The sequence below is a fragment of the Lepisma saccharinum genome, chromosome 10 (genome assembly GCF_977018435.1).
Source record: "Lepisma saccharinum chromosome 10, izLepSacc3.1, whole genome shotgun sequence".
In the NCBI taxonomy this organism is placed as follows: Eukaryota; Metazoa; Arthropoda; class Insecta; order Zygentoma; family Lepismatidae; genus Lepisma; species Lepisma saccharinum.
In genome coordinates this window covers 4,337,483-4,354,623 of record NC_139238.1, presented here as the reverse complement: position 1 = coordinate 4,354,623, position 17,141 = coordinate 4,337,483, and positions in this window count along the sequence as shown.

The window sequence follows — 17,141 nt, the reverse complement described above, 5'->3', positions numbered from 1 at the left end:
TATTGAGTCATGAGTAGAGGATATTGTGCGAGACATATTTGGACGGGTTAAACCTACAATGGTGTACGTCATTTAAAAAAAAATGATATAGACACAGAAACCAGATTTTGATAAGTCAATCTGCTAACATTCAACTATCAACAGATGATATGATCTAGTGATAAAGGAAACAGCTATTGTGTTCATCAGCAAAGTGCTGTGAGTCAGACTTATTTTTCTTTTTAAGAAAGTGACTTACACCACTGATATGAACCTCACGGCTCATATCCATGTGCGTTAATTATTCTTGGATATTTTATATTAGTTAGTTCTTATTATTTGATTATTAATATTTCACATTTCGTAATTTTTGATAAATAGAAAGATTATTACTAGACTTATATAATCCACTAATATTTCCATTATTGTAACAAAAGTGTAAACGCAGCCTAATGTAATAATCTATATGTTAATTTTCTGACCGAATCTTTAATATTGGATATGTAAATCTGTGTTCTTTCACGGCAGAAAAATGTTTATGATTTAGATTGACATAGATTTCGTTTAACAACAATGGGAAGATCGAATCTGTTCTTTTAAGTTTAATGTATTCAATAAGGTTCAAGTTGCAACGGGGAATGATTCGAGTTTAGTCTTTATTAACAGAGGCGAATCGTTCCCCTTATACAATTTTATTTGGTTTTGCTGCAACGTGGAAATTAGTTCAACTTTGATATTGAGATTGTGAATATAGACATTGATGAGTATTTAGTTTTGGAAATGTCGCAAGTCGCGCTGTGCAAATTACGTAATGCTTAACAAGTGAGCATCGATTGGAAAGGTATATAAGTAAATGCGGAGCTTAGTTTGCACGCATTCCATCAGCGTCGGCTCTACGATATGAACATCTAATGACACTTGGGAATAAAGATACCTGTATTTCGCCAAGCACAATTTATACTTCGAAATTTATAATGTTATGGGACGACAGGTTAGGATCGGCCGAAATCCTTTGAGGTTAATGACGCCTGCCTATTGGACATGTATTTGTCACTGTCGACCCATATATTCTCATTCTTACGGATAAATGATAGAATTTCAGATCTTCGAACTTTATTTTGGCCTTCTTCAAAATTTATTCAACGTAGACTTATTTGGGCAAGGAAGCAAGACTAGACATGTAATGCAATATGTCTCGTTTTTCAATGGAAATGTCATCATTGGCGTGCATCTTGATGCAAGCTCTGCCTATTAACGTTTCTCGATCCCAAGTACTCAGTGGAACCCGTAGATGCTATTCTGCTTAAATCCTGCCCGTATTAACATCGATACTCGTGACACATTTTGGTCGCAATACTGTAGGAAGGGGCACGTACGAAAGTTTTTGTCTGCTACTGAATGGTAGGCCGTAAGCTTCGTCTAAGGTTGCAAAAACGACAGGGTTCTCTTCCCTGGTACGGCTTCCTCCTAGCGACACACATACACACGTAACTATTCCCTACACATATACATATTTGGATTTTCCCCGTGGAGACATGCAGCAAATTAGAATTCTGGATTCATAGAATCTAATATTAACGAACAGGGGATTCTGTATTTATTTTAAATTTAAGGATATTCATGGATTGCAAATTGTAACTTGAGTGTAATGTAAGCTTTCGTATGTATTGGAAATAAACCATCTCCTGGATAAAAATGAATGAAAAGAGAGGTCAAAGTAACCTCCCAGAAGATGCAGTGACCAATCTTAAAATTTGAGAATAGTCGTTCATTTATTTCATGATTCACCAACAACACCCTTAAGTTCTCAATGCTTTACTCACCAAGCCCGTACCTGAGAGGGGTCAGAGTATCCCATTTAGCCGCCTGAGTTTTAGCCGAGGTGAAATTAGAACATAAGGTATTTGGAAGATTGAGGCAGGCTAGGATTACCATAACTTGCAGCTCTCTGTGTGTGTGTTACTGAAAGGCTATCTATAGTGGAGAGTGAGATAACACACAGTTATAGTTATATGAACATACATATATATATTACGCAGATGAATTGCGTCTTACATTAAGCTAAGGTCAACCCTCATGCGTGAATAAGCGCGCGTAACGGCCATAGTAAGTCTCGCAGGTAGGTAAGACGAGCAGAGCCGCGCTCGCTGTGAAAGAGGTTGAGTTGACAGTAGCGTCGAGACGTTCGTCGCGTTCAGTAAAGCAGCTGCCGTGCGACCGATCAGTGGTTGTGCGTTTTTCTTCGCCTGTGCCTCATTTGTCTACAGTATATTTGGACATGCAACTTTACGTCCGACTGGAAGTCACGTCGTCCTTGGCAATTGGCACTGCCATTGCGTTCGTGACAAATTTGCGATCCTGTCATTGCGATCGTTTGTGCGTCCGTGACACCACTGTAACTTGAACCCGTCCATTTAATAGATTGTCCATTTTGTACACAGATTTGCGGATCCAGTGAATTTTGTGTACTTTTATCCTGTTTATATTATTTGCAATTCACGATACAAACCGCCAACTTTCGTGGCGGAGTGGTTAGCACAACGCGCTATGACGCCAGGGGCCCGGGTTCGAATCCCGGTCTGGGCATGGGTGTTCTTTGTGAGTGTCTCTTCATGTCATCATATTACTCATCCTCAGCGTCACGATTATCCAAAAATGAGAAAAAAGCGAAGTTAAACCAAATCAATCAAGTTCTTCTGCAGAACTTGGCTAAGACCAGGCCCGCAGCCTGAATTATATTTCTGTGGCGGTCATCCCTTATCTGCAACCGCCATTTAAAGGCGAAAGAGAGGAAGGGTAGAAGCCCTGAAGATGAATTTATCAGTATATTACAAGTTACTATACAGTGTGGCCAGAAAGTCCCTTTACACTCGAACTACAGTAAATGCTTGTAACAATGTAATTCACCAGCCCCTTATCCTTGGACGCCTCGAAGTCCGGACCTTACGACACCAGGCAATGCCCTGTGGGGTATCACAAATCACACGTCAGGAAGAAGCGGTACGTGGACAATGATGCTCTGCAGGCAAGTGTGCTTGAAGCCTTCCAGCTTGTGACGCTGCAGCTGCTAAAGCGGGTGAGTAGGAGGACATGGAGGCGTATCAAGCTGTGCAGGGATCATGGAGGTGCATATACGGACGTTTTGGACAACTAATTGTAAATATTATTAATGTAGGGATGGAATAAGTGGAGGTGTAAAGGGACTTTCTGGCCACCCTGTACAAGATGTTTTATCCTGCGAAGGAAGTAACATTAATTCCCACTATACAGTACTTAAAATAGATATTTGTAGGATTTCGGGGGAAGGGACTTCAGCCCACCGAGCGCCTCCTCGCTACGTCCTAGGTCAATCATGCAACTTTCCCGCGTGGCACTCTTGAACTTAGGCTTCCACTTTCACATCTCCTGAGCGTCCTTCTGTTTGCTGCCATTTGCCACTTACGTTCGTCCTTCCCACGGCAAATAAACAGACCGCAATAACAAGGAACGAGGTTGCGAGTGACGAAATGACGGTTATTACGTCTGGCATTGAAAGATACGCAACGAGGCTGACGAGAGAAGACACGCTACGTTGATGGGTTTGTCGGAATTTGCCTTGCGAAATAATCCACACGCAAATTACTTGTTTCGCCCCCCACCCCCCCGCTCACGAATCGTGCAAACACGTGAGAGTTAAGAAGTTCCGTCGCCTGCGAAACGCATTTATGAGCAAAATATACTAATTTTGTTAACAGTCATGTACACACACATGCATGCATGCCAGTGGCGTACGTTGAGTCCAAAATGTGGCCTAACTCGTTATGTGATGTGGCGCTAGGCTCTGTATTAGAGTGCTGCAATGAGCGTTTTTCGCTCGATCGGCAAATAGTTCGCACTGGAAACGCTAGATGGCACACATAATTGATAGTTCTTCCGCTCGAGCGAGAAACTACCGAACGAGCGAAATACACTCGAACTCTCGAACACTATTAGTAGACGTATTTCCGTAATTAGTCTATGATAGTGGCTCCTCAAATATGGATCGTGAAGTAAAATACAAAGTGAAATAATAAAAAAGTGAACATAGCCATCATCTCCATGTTAAAATGCAGTTTTGTGTATCTTACCGAGATACGGGAAAATGAAATAGATGATTATGGGCTGAAACTGCTTAGGCTGACATTTTATGTTTCTACGATTATTGTCACATTGAAATGATGTTCGATTGAACTGCATTTTATTATCTCCCAGAATATGATTATCCTTTTCGGTAAGTGAACAATGATGTACACGTAATTGTTGCACTGTGATACGATATTTGTAATTGCTTAGGCAGCTCTGTCAGTATGTTATGTCCATTTTACGTTTCGGTCTGTAGATATTGCATACTTTCATATGTGCTGTATTTGAGTCTTACATAACAATATACGGAATTATGATTTAGAATTGTAGTTGCATAAAGTTGATTCCTTCCATGTAAGGGTTTTAGGTTGACAGTGCTGCTTATTAGGCTCTGAAATACGGGACGTTGCCAATCATTCCACTACGAGTGCGGTAGGATCGAGCGTGCTACGCTCGAACCTGGGATATTCGAACGAGTTTGAGAAAGCGAAAGTGGTCCGATGCAGTACTCTCCACTGTATAAACGCCGTGCATAAGTGGTTAGACACCGTCTTCAAGGAAGCCACGTTGCTATGCCAACGGCAGCCAGGTTGCCAACTCCTGAGAAATCAGGTTGCCAACTACTGAGAAATCAGGTTGCCAACTCCAGAATCCACATTATCTTCTCATTGAATTCATTCAGAATTTCGAATCGATCAACTTCTCTTCAAATTTTAGGCTTCAGGCTTCGTAGATGGCCCAGCTACCCTATAATATACTCTTCTGATGCATACAGTTTGCCGGTAACAAAAATGTGACTGGTAGATCCACTAGCGGAACGGGCTGGAATTGTAAAAACGAATATTACAATAATATATTTTGTAATTAGCATTTATAACCTTCGTTTGATTGATTGATTGATTGGTATCTATAGTATGGACACATCAGCAAGTGCGCTATTTTTGTCACACAATACGCGGATAAGTTCCTTAACAAAAACAAAAATGAGATCAGGCCCCTGACAAGAAAATAAAATATGTCTTAAAAACGCCCTTACTTAAATTTAAAACAAGATCTAAAACTGAACTGTCTCTGAGGACTAAACTCTCCTAACTATACTCTGTCCCCGGAATCTGTGGTGGAAGCCGCGCATAGCGACAGAAAAGTTTGTAAATAGAGCGATGCACTACACGCTGCTGCGAAGGATGGTAACTCCAGTCGCTTTCCTCCCCTCCACGCGATCCCGTTCCCTCTCACGTGTTCGTTGGTGGAGTCGTCTCGCGTCACTACTTGAGCAGAGACTTGCTTCCGTTCGCTTGCTCCACTGATATCCGAGACAGAGTATAGATTAAAAGCTGAGGCTGCAAAGAGGCACTCAGCACACACAAGGACAAACAAGGGACAACACAACTCCGTGAATAATTATCCTGACCGTGGGTTCAGACGCCAGAGCCTCGTTGGCCTGCGAGAAGCAGTTACCGGGGTGTACTACGTGGAAGTGAGGTTCACTTTTTGGTGCCTTACCAGAAGGTCACCCCTTACACCACTGTTAACCAGGGTTGTTGAAGGTCCAGGAGCCGATACATTCCAATGGGTTCTATTGGGTTCCGCTGCAGGACTGGAACCTTATTTCTCACACAATTTAATTTCGGTCCAAGTTGCGTATTGTTTCATTGAAAAAAGGTTCCTGGACCGTATTTTAATTGTTCCTAGAAACTAGGTCCCTGGACCGTATTAAAATTCATCCCGAAAAAAGTTCCTGGACCGAATTTAAATTGATCCTGGAATAATGGTTCCTGGACCGAATTCAAATTGGTTAAAAAAAGGTTCCTGGACCTTATTTAAGTTTATTCGGAAAAAAGGTTCCTGGACCGTATTTAAATTGATGCGGGAAAAATGTTCCTGGACCGAATTTAAATTGATTCTGGAATAATGGTTCCTGGACCGAATTTAAATTGGTTAAAAAAAAGGTTCCTGGACCGTATTTAAATTCATTCAGAAAAAAGGTTCCTGAACCGTATTTAAATTGATCGAGAAAAAGGTTTCTGGACCGAATTGAAATACTTTACATATAAAAAGGTTCTTTACGCTTGCTGATTTTCTCTCCTGGACCGGAATTGGATTTATTTAAAACTCCTGGACCTTTAACAATCCTGCTTTTAACCTTTGTTTTAAATGTTTTTCAAATTCAAGAGTGGTTATCGGAGGGAGGTTTGCATTTACCCCTGGGTTGTCACGGGTTGTTTAGTGCTTTCATTGAAAATGATGATTTTCACAAAATGTATAAAGTGGCTTTAACCACATCATCTCCCCCCCCCCCCCCGCTGCTTACGACAAACACTGCAGTCTGTACTAGCGCCCCAGTGATAGAAAAAAAATGACTATTTATTTTCTTGTGTAAAATTCCTCGTCTATAAAAGTTTTCGAGGCACAGAAGTCGGATTATCGTAGATCAGGCGGTTCCTGTGTTTTTTCAGGTGCGGCAATCGGTCTTGCTAAGGAGGCCGAATCGCCTTTGAGCAGCTTATGCTCAAAGAGGCCGAGATTTCAGCTTTGACAACCGCGAAAGCAGCCAGTGATCATTCATGTTGATTTCAACAAATTTGATTGCTGTTTCTGGATGATTTACTACTTTTCTCTCTGATCATATTCCGGATTGGCATGGAAAAAAGTCCCTACGATTCCCCAGAGCACAGCTGGGAGCATTAGCGCACGCAGGATATTTTTGGTAGGGGGTGGAATTGCTAAGGTAGATATTGCATAGCTTCGTTCTAGGTGTGTGAGCAAGGGGACACAAAATATTGCCATTGTGCCACCTTTGCTTTAAGAGTTGTTCAACGATAAAAATGGCAATGGGGGCATTGTAAGGAAGGTCCTGGGTATCGTTGCGAGTACCTCTTCATTCATTTTATCATATCGTCACTCATCCTCATCGTCCCGATTAACCAAAAGTGTCAGAAAATCAATGCAATCAAATCTTATTCTAGTTTTTTTTTTACTTTTAACCACTGTTATTTTTAAAAAAAGAGATTTACCTACGTTTCGGAGGCTGAATCTGCCTCCGTCTTCAGGGTAGTGTGTAGTCGTTAACGTAGGTAAATCTCTTTTTTTAAAAAATAACAGTGGTTAAAAGTCCAAAAAACTAGAATGAATAAATCACCACTGATTAGCTAAAAAGAATAATCAAATCTTAATTTTTAAAATTTTGATTTTCTCAAAAATTCGTGAGGGGGGTCTAGCCCCATCAGCTCTCACCTGCGTACGTCAGAACTTGGGAATAAAATCATATTCCTAGCATAGCATTAGTTTCTGCACTGCAGAAAAAAAGGTGGCTGGACAAATGACCGAGAACCATGAACGTATTTAAAGTATCAACGACCAGTGGCGGCTATTATTAGGGGCGAGGGGGCAGTTGCCTGTACCACTTTTTGCAACTTTTGCCCCCGCACTATGCTATGCCTTATGTACCAAGGGAAAGTAAACTGTCCTTGCCCCCCCCCCCACTTTCTTGCACCTTGCACCCCTAGTTTTGGAACCCAATCGTCGCCACTGTCAACGGCCATTATATAGGTAACCTAATCAGTGTAATTGAATTTATACAGTTTGTGAAATGAAATACATACATGGTGCACGCATCTGCAACTAATGATCATTATCTATCTTTATGTAAGATAAAAACATTCAAATTTAAATAAAATAAACTGTTACGTTCCATTTTTATAAATTAACAGCCAGACTGTTATCGCTAGAATATTGTACTTGTATTTTAACGTAAGTTCTAACAATGTGGCTGAAAACATATTCCTTATCGGAGCAATCATTGTTGTTTCTCTTGTGAGGCCAGCGTTTTTGAAGCAATAACACACACAAGCGGGTAAATTAAGGCACCCCCCTCGCTCCCCCATCCCGAGGACCGCGTACGTGATCATCCGAGATATAAACATGTGGCTTCCTTTACGAGAGACATAAATTAGCTTCGGATGATGGGCGAGCGACACAAAACCTCGTCGCCACCCACTTGTCGCAGCACGGTTTAATAGATTTACGAGCCGCGTCATCGGATTGTCCACAAGGCGACTGCAAGCATGTGCGCTTGTGTTCCTCCGACATGCCAGCTTGTAGGCTATTAATTAAAATTAATAATCGTCGATTCGGGACGGCTTGTCTTCGTTTGTCGTCGGCTCCACTGAGGGTTCGGGACCATTGTTGGTTCTGGCCTGTTTACTGCGGGTTTGATGCTTTGTTGAAGGGTATGTGGTCAGGTATAGGTGTAGTATGTCTCCACATTGGTGTACATTGGAAGAATATACCAGGTGTGCCGGTTAATAATTCTTAATTGATAAAGAAAACAAGTGTATCAGGGGAGAAAGGTAACAAATGCTTTCTTCAAAGTATGCGCCATTGCTAACTATACATTTTGCCCATCTGTCCGTCAAATTGTGGATGCCCTACCAGAAAAATCGTTCACATTTTGAGGTGATCCAGTCGGCAATCCATTGTTCGACATCTTCGTAATTGTTGAAGTGTTGCTGGAAAAGTAAGTGAGACATCGATGAAAACAAGTCCGAAGGGGCTAAGTCTGGTGCGTATGGCGGGTGGGGCAAGAATTCCCAGCCAAGTGCAGAAATGGTATCTCTGACGCCTTTCGCTGTGTGTGATGAGGCGTTGTCGTGCTGAAAAGTCATTTTTCCGTGTCTTGTCGCCCAATCTGGATCTTTCCCATGGCATGAAGACAATCAGATATGGTTTGGCGACCGACATTTAACTTCTCTGCCAGTTGTTGTTGCGTATCGTCTTCGTCCAACAGTGCTTGCAATTCGGCGTCTTGGAAGTTTTTCGGCTGGCCCGGGCGATCTTTGTCTTTCAAGTCGAAATCACCACTTTTGAATCGTCGAAACCAACGCGTTAGGACATTGTCACCGTACGTTTCCACAAGGATACGATGGCTTTTCACTCGCGTTTTTCTTTTGATTGAACAAGAAAAGCAGGACGTGCCGCACATGTTCCTTATTTGGTTTGCAGGTCAACATGTTTGCCACACGAACCCAATGTCACGATCACTCGCACTCGGTTGCACATCCACGGCGTTTTGACAGGTACTGTCCTGGCAATACACTGACGTAACAGTTGAGACTGCGCACCAACCATTGCTTGCAGCGCCATTCAGCGACGAAATTTACAATTATTAACCAGCATATCTGGTAGGTGTGATATGTATGTATGTTTCAAGCTATTTTTTTGTGTATATTTTCCTCACTTTACATTTTTGTTAGCCACGTTAAGTTAGGTTAGATTAGGTAAAGAAAACACAAAAAAAGGTGTGTATTTTTTTTTAACTAACGTAACCTAACCTAACCTAACCCAACATGGTTCACAATGATGTATCGAGAAAAAATGTGGAGACATACTACACCTATACCATGTGCTCATTAGGAGCGAGTTTTAGCCTATTTGATTAACTATTTAACTAGTAATGGGCGTCTTGTAACTTAAGGTTACGAGGGACAGTTTCTCACCAGGTTGACATTTAGGCTATTTGAAGTATGTCGAAATGTGAACTATGCTACTGAAAAGAAACAAACGACAGAGGCAAAAGAGAGCATGAATTTCTTCCCATGTTGAAAGTGGAAATGGTTTTTTTAAGTTATTATTAATCCAGAAACGATCTCTGAAAAATTATGAATAAGTATTTACAGGATCTCATATAGGTCAAAGGGGGGACAGATGGCTCACATTTTCAGTCAACGCAAAAAAAGCTGTTTATTTATAGTTTTATATATTTTCAATGTACTTTACATCATTCTTCAGTTCTTGAGGAACAATAAAATGTACGATGGCTAAGTTCTGTATCACCATGTAGCGACAATATGCACGAAAAAAAATAGTACCTTTTAGCCCCAGGTAGGACAGATGGCGCAGTGGGAATGCGATCTGAATAGAACAGTTTAGCGCCTCACAACTTCTTCATGGGAGCCTGTGGTTCCATTCACTCTTCCACACGCACAGCACTTATCAGGAAAAACTGAACATGTTTCATGGAACCAGCTTGTGCATTTGATGCATTGTGTCCATCCAGTCTGATGTGGACGTTAACTCTTTGTACAGTTGTAGGCACTCATTCATTTTCATTGTCGCTTATAGATTCGTTGCGGCCACGGTACATAAGCGAAGATGAGTTCAATACCGGGTGGAGACACAAGTGGTTCGGATCCCAGTTTAAACTGTAGATCCAGTCCCAATTAGCCTTCTTGTGCATAAAGTGGACTTAAAACAACAAATCAATCAATCAATCCTGCTCGCCGATTCGGGAAGGAAGGATTCTTAGGTTGCCGATTGTTATTCAAAGAGGAGAGCAGCGGTAGGTCTGTTTGACCGCAAGTCTCTTCGTCGGTAAACGCGGCAACAGAGGATCACTGGCAGAAAGACTAGTCCTGCGCCGGGAGTATAGTTTCCACCCCTGCATTTGGGTACTAAGGGGAAAGTCACTCCCCCCTTACATCTCTCAGCGATAGGAAAAGAATTTCCATTTCCAAGAAAGCAAAACGTTCCCATACTTGAAGGATCATTGACTTCAAGAAGCCCCTAACTTCTTGATAGAGTTTGTATAAACGTGAGATACCATTCTCACCAAACACCGTTGAAAGGAAAAGTTTCTTTTTTAAACATTGAAATCAATGGCTCCCGACATCGCCATCGGTATCTGAAAGTAAGAATGAACCTCAGCAGAAGAATAAATTAAGTTTAATTCCATATACACCTTCTGGGAATATGGAAACTCACGTTCTGTATGAACACCATACACGTATATCGTGTTTTCCTCTCAAGATCAAATTTGTTACATAATTACATTGGTGGTGTATGATGGCTGGGGAACCCAAGGAGGAATACTTTTGATTGATACCGCCCGTTCTATGGGAAGCGCCCTCGGTTGTCATAGACAGGGACCGACGGGCAGATATGTACGTGTGTGTCCCCCCATGTCTTGTTAAAGAGTTGTTGGATGTACGTAATAGTAATATTAATGCATTTTGAATTGGCTCTCGCACGTTGTGGGGAAGAAATTCCCCTCAAGTACCAATTCCTGTACTGGTTTTTCATTTGGTTGGAGAGCTTGATATTTGACCCTCGGCTCTGTACAACGATTCTCTTGAGAACGAAGACAATATTGGTGGATAGAGGGTACTGACAGCACCCTTCGTGCATCATTGTCATGAGCTTCATTCACACCGACCTCCGTGAGGAGTGGGCAGGGTACCGTACCACGAACTCATCGATCATAATTGTTTGTCTCATCGTTAGGGACTTTTGACTTTTCGCAAACACGATAACACAGAAAAATATTATTTGTAGCAAAAAAAAAAAAAGTAGTGTTTATGTATGTACGGTGACTTCTACAAAGAACATTTGTTTACGAATTCGAATGAGCGAAATAACGCGAATTTAGCATGGAAACGAAATTGTAGCCTTTTTAGCAAATTTCAACATTTCTCCCTTTAAAACCATGAAAATTAATCATTTCTTGCTTTTTTCTTTCGCTGTATCATATTTACGCGTGTAAAATGCAGACATTTTCCACACTTTTATGTTTCCCGCCCTCCAAAAGAAACTATGGTGTTAAACAGCTACATGAAACCGTGTGTAAATATATGTGTCCCACAAATATTCACTTTCCATTGGAGCGTTTTGCATCACCGAGCAAACTGGTGCGGTTTTGGCGGAGATCGAGTGCGCATCTACCGTCACACGGAAGCCGCAACATCGGTGGAAAAGAACTTCCAAATAAACTTTCAACGTATGACACCCACGAGCAGACGTATGTCATGCGAGCTACAAATAAAAATACTAATTAAAATTACAATTATAATTTTAGTTGTATTTCGCAAAATTCGCTAAACACATCATCCATTTCACATCATCCATTTCATCACTAACCTTGTCGTCACGATTAGCCCAATAGGTAGAAAAGCGACGTAAAACAACAGAAATACAAGTAGAAAGAAATGGTATCATGACTGTATAATGTCATACTCAAAATGAACAACTCTTCTCGACAGAGACTGTAAAGTATTTAAACCAAAGGTTTCCAAATTCTTTATTTATGAGTGCCCTTATTCCGATAGATACTGGAAAGTCAACCTGTTTTTTCAGGTAGTACAAGCTGAAAACTGAATCCTTTTAGACTAACAAGGCTTTTTCACATGTAATCACAGCTGTCCCATGTCTGGTCACATATGTACTAAATGGTCCTAATCTTTTATCAAATGTGTGATTAGTTTTAGATCTATTATTAGTATTGACTCATGTGTTGATTAGTGGATCGAACAGAGAGGAATTATTTAAGACTGTTTATTTATTATCTCTCCCTTTCTACAGGGTCGCTTAAAAAGTCACTTAACACCCTCGGTACAAGGCCACTGCAGCGCGCAACATGGAAATGGTGATGACCAATCGTTATCAGGCCATCGTGATGTCCGCCATCTTGAATTCAACTTCAGAATTTTAAATAGGAAGGAGGTGATATGATATATCAAATCAGGCTAGAATTTCACGAGAAATGCAATGGTGAAGGTTTTTTAGATGTATCTTTAACCAGTAAAAAGTTATGACTGAATTCTTGTACCAATTTGCTCCTTTTCGAGGTGTTAGAAAAATGTATTAAAATTTGTTTAGCGCATCGGTAATGCATCGAGATCAAAGTGATGTCTAGCGAGAGAAGTTCCCATGCCATTGAACACGATTTTAATCGGATACATCCACGAAGAGATGCGCATTATGAATGGTTGTCGCGAACAATTTACAGTGTGACGCTTCCATTGAATTAAAAGTCCTTCACAGTGACAAGGCTAATCTTTATGTTCATAAGGAATTTCATAAACAGAATATGCGACCCTTGTCATCTGATAACTAACTTTGGACAGAAACTGCTTCACAACGTTCCCATAGTGTTCTGGTGGTCCTCCCTATTGAAAAAAAAACTCTGTAAAAAGTACCTTCTTCCATAAGCAAGGATGAAAAAACCTGTTTATTTAACAAATCCAAGGAGCCTTAAGCATTTAAGGTTCCGTTGATGAAAAATTGACTAACCAATCGTGTTCCACACAGCACGACACACCATTAACTTACCAGCACCAACCATTCAGCTTTGATCTGTCGAAAATGGGTTATCAGATAAAAAGCATCGAATATTCTGTTTATGAACTTCCTTATGAACATAAACATTAGCCTTGTCACTGTGAAGGACTTTTCATATAATGGAAGCATCACACTGTAATTGTTCGCGACAACCATTCATAATGCGCAGCACTTCATGGATGTATCCGATTAAAATCGTGTGCAATGGCATGCGAACATCTCTCCCTGGACATCACTTTGATCTCGATGCATTACCGATGCGCTAAACAAATTTTAAGGCATTTTTCTAACACCTCGAAAAGGAGCAAATTGGTACAAGAATTCAGTCATAACTTTTTACTGGTTAAAGATACGTCGAAAAATCCTTCACCATTGCATTTCTCGTGAAATTCTAGCCTGATCTGATATATCATATCACCCCCTTCGCATTTAAAATTCTGAAGTTGAATTCAAGATGGTGGACATCAAGATGGCCGCCGACCGCGCGGGTGGCGTCAATGTGGTTCCCTCTTGGCCTGGCAACGATTGGTCATCACCATTTTCACGTTGCGCGCTACAGTGGCCTTGTACCGAGGGTCTTAAGTGACTTTTTGAGCCACCCTGTACTTAGCTGCCTAACTCTTTCTCTCTTTTATGTATTTCTGTCTCTCTTTACTTGTCTATTTCTCTCTATCTTTGGCTATTCCTCTCTCTCTTATCTATTTCTCTCTTTATCTATTGTCTCCTCTTTCTCTCTTTATCTGTCCATTTCTCTCTGTCTCTGTATTTCCATTTCCTCAATAAGACCATACTTCACCTAATGAAAAAACAGCTTTAATCTGGTCTCCGATTAAGTTCCTGCAGAATAGTTATAATGTGAATGGGCGCTAGGGCGTTATCATACATCCTTCCAGGAGGAAAAACATGTTTGATGTACATCACTAAGTGGTTGCGATTTTTTTGAGGAGCCATCTTTCAAAATGGCGACCAACATTCAAATTATGTCACTCAGAAGTTTCTAACCTGACAAGCCCAATCACTGCCAGTGTTGACTAGTGTGTGTAAATATATGTTAGTATTTTTTTCAGATTAAAGCAACATATTTGTGAAAGCCACTGGCATATTCAAAGAGGGTTATAGGGTCAGACCCCCCTTTTGCCTCATATTAAAGGAAAAATTGACCTGTCTGTTCCTCTAAGGGTTCTTGGACCAAGGAGTTATGTGTGATCTTATTAGGAGAAGGGTCAAATACTTTCAGTGTTGACACATCCATACTAATGTTACTAACCAGTCAAGCTAAACTAATTTAGCACCGTTCTATAGCCCCCACATACTGATACCACAGATAAACGTATTATACTACCAGTAATGCTAAAAAATACATTTATCTGTGCTAAAACTCACGATACTCTACAAATTTCTACAGACACCGGTCTCCGTGGCGGATTGGTTAGCACTCCGCGATACGACACCAGAGGTCCCGGGTTTGAATCCTGGCATGGGTATGGATTTAGGTTAGTTCCTACACAACCCTTTATCGGACTTCTCAAGGGCATCAGAGGGTTGGTTAGTAGGACTAAGCTCCTGCGTGGTCTGTGGTGTAGGATTGATTTTTTTTTACATATATTGATTTGGAATAAAATATTATTAGTATCTCTTATTTAGAGAGTTATTCAAGTTTCGGTCGATGTACACAAACGTTTTAAACAGACAATTCACCCAATATAACTTGTAGGCCAAAACCTATTAGTTATACCGCAGTTTAAAATCCTGGTCTTTTGGTGATGCAGAAGAACACGTTTTCAGATTTGGGTTTAGAAATATCCGCCTTGGAATACAAGTACCCCCAAAGCCGTCCCGAAAGCATGGCAAGATATTTCCTCAATCGTCCCCTGAATGACGAGCCTTTCAGCAACCAGGAGAGTGTCCCACAGGCTTATAAAGCTATCGCCCTTTTATACAGAAAATTTGTTTACATTTCTCTTAGGCAATCCTATAGTTGTTTATACATTCATAGTTACAAAACTTTTACAACGTTTTACAATTTTCTTGTATTTTAACTACCAAAATCTTTTAAATTAGTTTTCAGTAAAAATTCAGTTTAAAAACCCTTTACATATGAGATGTTAACAATAACGAATTTGCAAAGAAAGAAATATAACATCTTTTAAATAAAACTGAGTCGAACACAGATTAATCTTACACAGATGCAACGGTTAGGGCTTGAAAAAGCTGCAGTCGACTGGGGCGACACACACTCGAGAGCCAAATAGTTCGCACGGACGACGCTAGATAGCGTATGGAATTCAGAGCTGCTTCCCCCGAGCGAATCACGATCGAACAGACTAAACTACGCTCGAAGCCCAGTAGTACAGTGGGATCCATGAGTATTACCGTGCATAGTCATCATCTCCATGTTAAAATGTAGTTTAGTCTATCTTATCAATACACAGCGATATGTGAAAATGAAACACATGATTGTGGGCTGAAACTGCCAGGATTGATATTGTACCACATTAAAATGATATTCCATTGTAAACGCTGAGACACGAACTAGTACGACCGAGCGAAAGTGGTCCCATGCAGTACTCAAGTCCATGGGTGTTCTGTATGACTGCCTTCTTATAAATTTCATCATATCTTCACTTATCTTTTTCGTCGTGATTAGCCACAAGTGGCAGAAAAGTGACGCGAAATAACAAGAATCAAATCAAAACACTACAGATTATGTGTTTAGCGAGTTGCCTCTACCTGAAACGTTGGGTTCGAGGAAATCTGTCGAAACGAATTTTAACCGCGCAGCGTTCATTAAAACTTTTTAATCCCATTTACGTCTCCTCGACGAGGAGTTCCTTGATTTCCAGGAGTGGATCGTAATTGCTGGAACGGAGGGAGAGCCTTATTACTGGATCCAGCAGCCTGGAGTTTGGAGAAAAGAGAGTTCGTGTTGTGACTGGCGAGTGACTGGCGTGATTTTTCTGCATTTGTTGATCTCTTTTACGTTTCTGGTTAACGTAATTTAACCTGATTTATCGCAACATTTCTTATTTATTACATACATTTATAATACACACCTATCTAGATGAATTACATACACCGTGCACAGTGGCGTGCCCAGGATTTTCGAAACAAGGTTGTCATCCGGATGGCGCAGTGGTAGCGTCGCCGCCTTGTAATCAAGGGGTTCTGGGTTCGATTCCCGGTGGAGGCACATAGTGGTTTGGATCTCACTTTAAATTGTAGGTCCAGTCCCGACTAGCCTTACTGTGCATAAAGTGGACTTGAAACCAATTCAATCAGTCAATCGAAAGAAGGGGGTTAGCTACTGAATTTTTTTTAATAGTCACCTTTCGTTTTGCAATCTTTTCATGCATTTGATGTTCTTTCTTTAAGGAATACTGGGCCTAAGGGTGGGGGCTATAACGCCACCAACCCTACCCCCCCTTGGGCACGCCACTGACCGTGTATCATAATGGAGTAAACAACTTATCAGTTTTATTATTAAAAAGTTATCTGAAACACAGCAATGAGCTTTGTTGTATAACAATGAGAAAATCTTGAAGTTTTGTTTTCATGCGCAAGACTTTTCTAAACACGGTAATTGTGGCGCTGGTGTAGTTTTCTTCAAAAAAACATGACGACTTTCTTAGGTCCCCCAGACCTTACACCCCTACACTTCGACATTTGATGCTTTGTAAAAGACAAAGTATATGCGCCACATATGCCACAGAATACGCAACAGCTAAAGGAGAGAATAAGAAACGCCCATGCTTTGGTGGACAAGGAGTTCTTGGGAAAAGTGTGGCAAGAACTAAAATACAATTTCGATGCGATGTGTCGCATAACTGGTGAAAGACGCATTTAACATTCGTAGCCATTTGTAAACTTGAAGTGTTACTAATTGATACATAACAAATATCATTGTTGTATTCCATAATTTAGTAGAAATAATTTCTTAAAGTTCTTTAGTA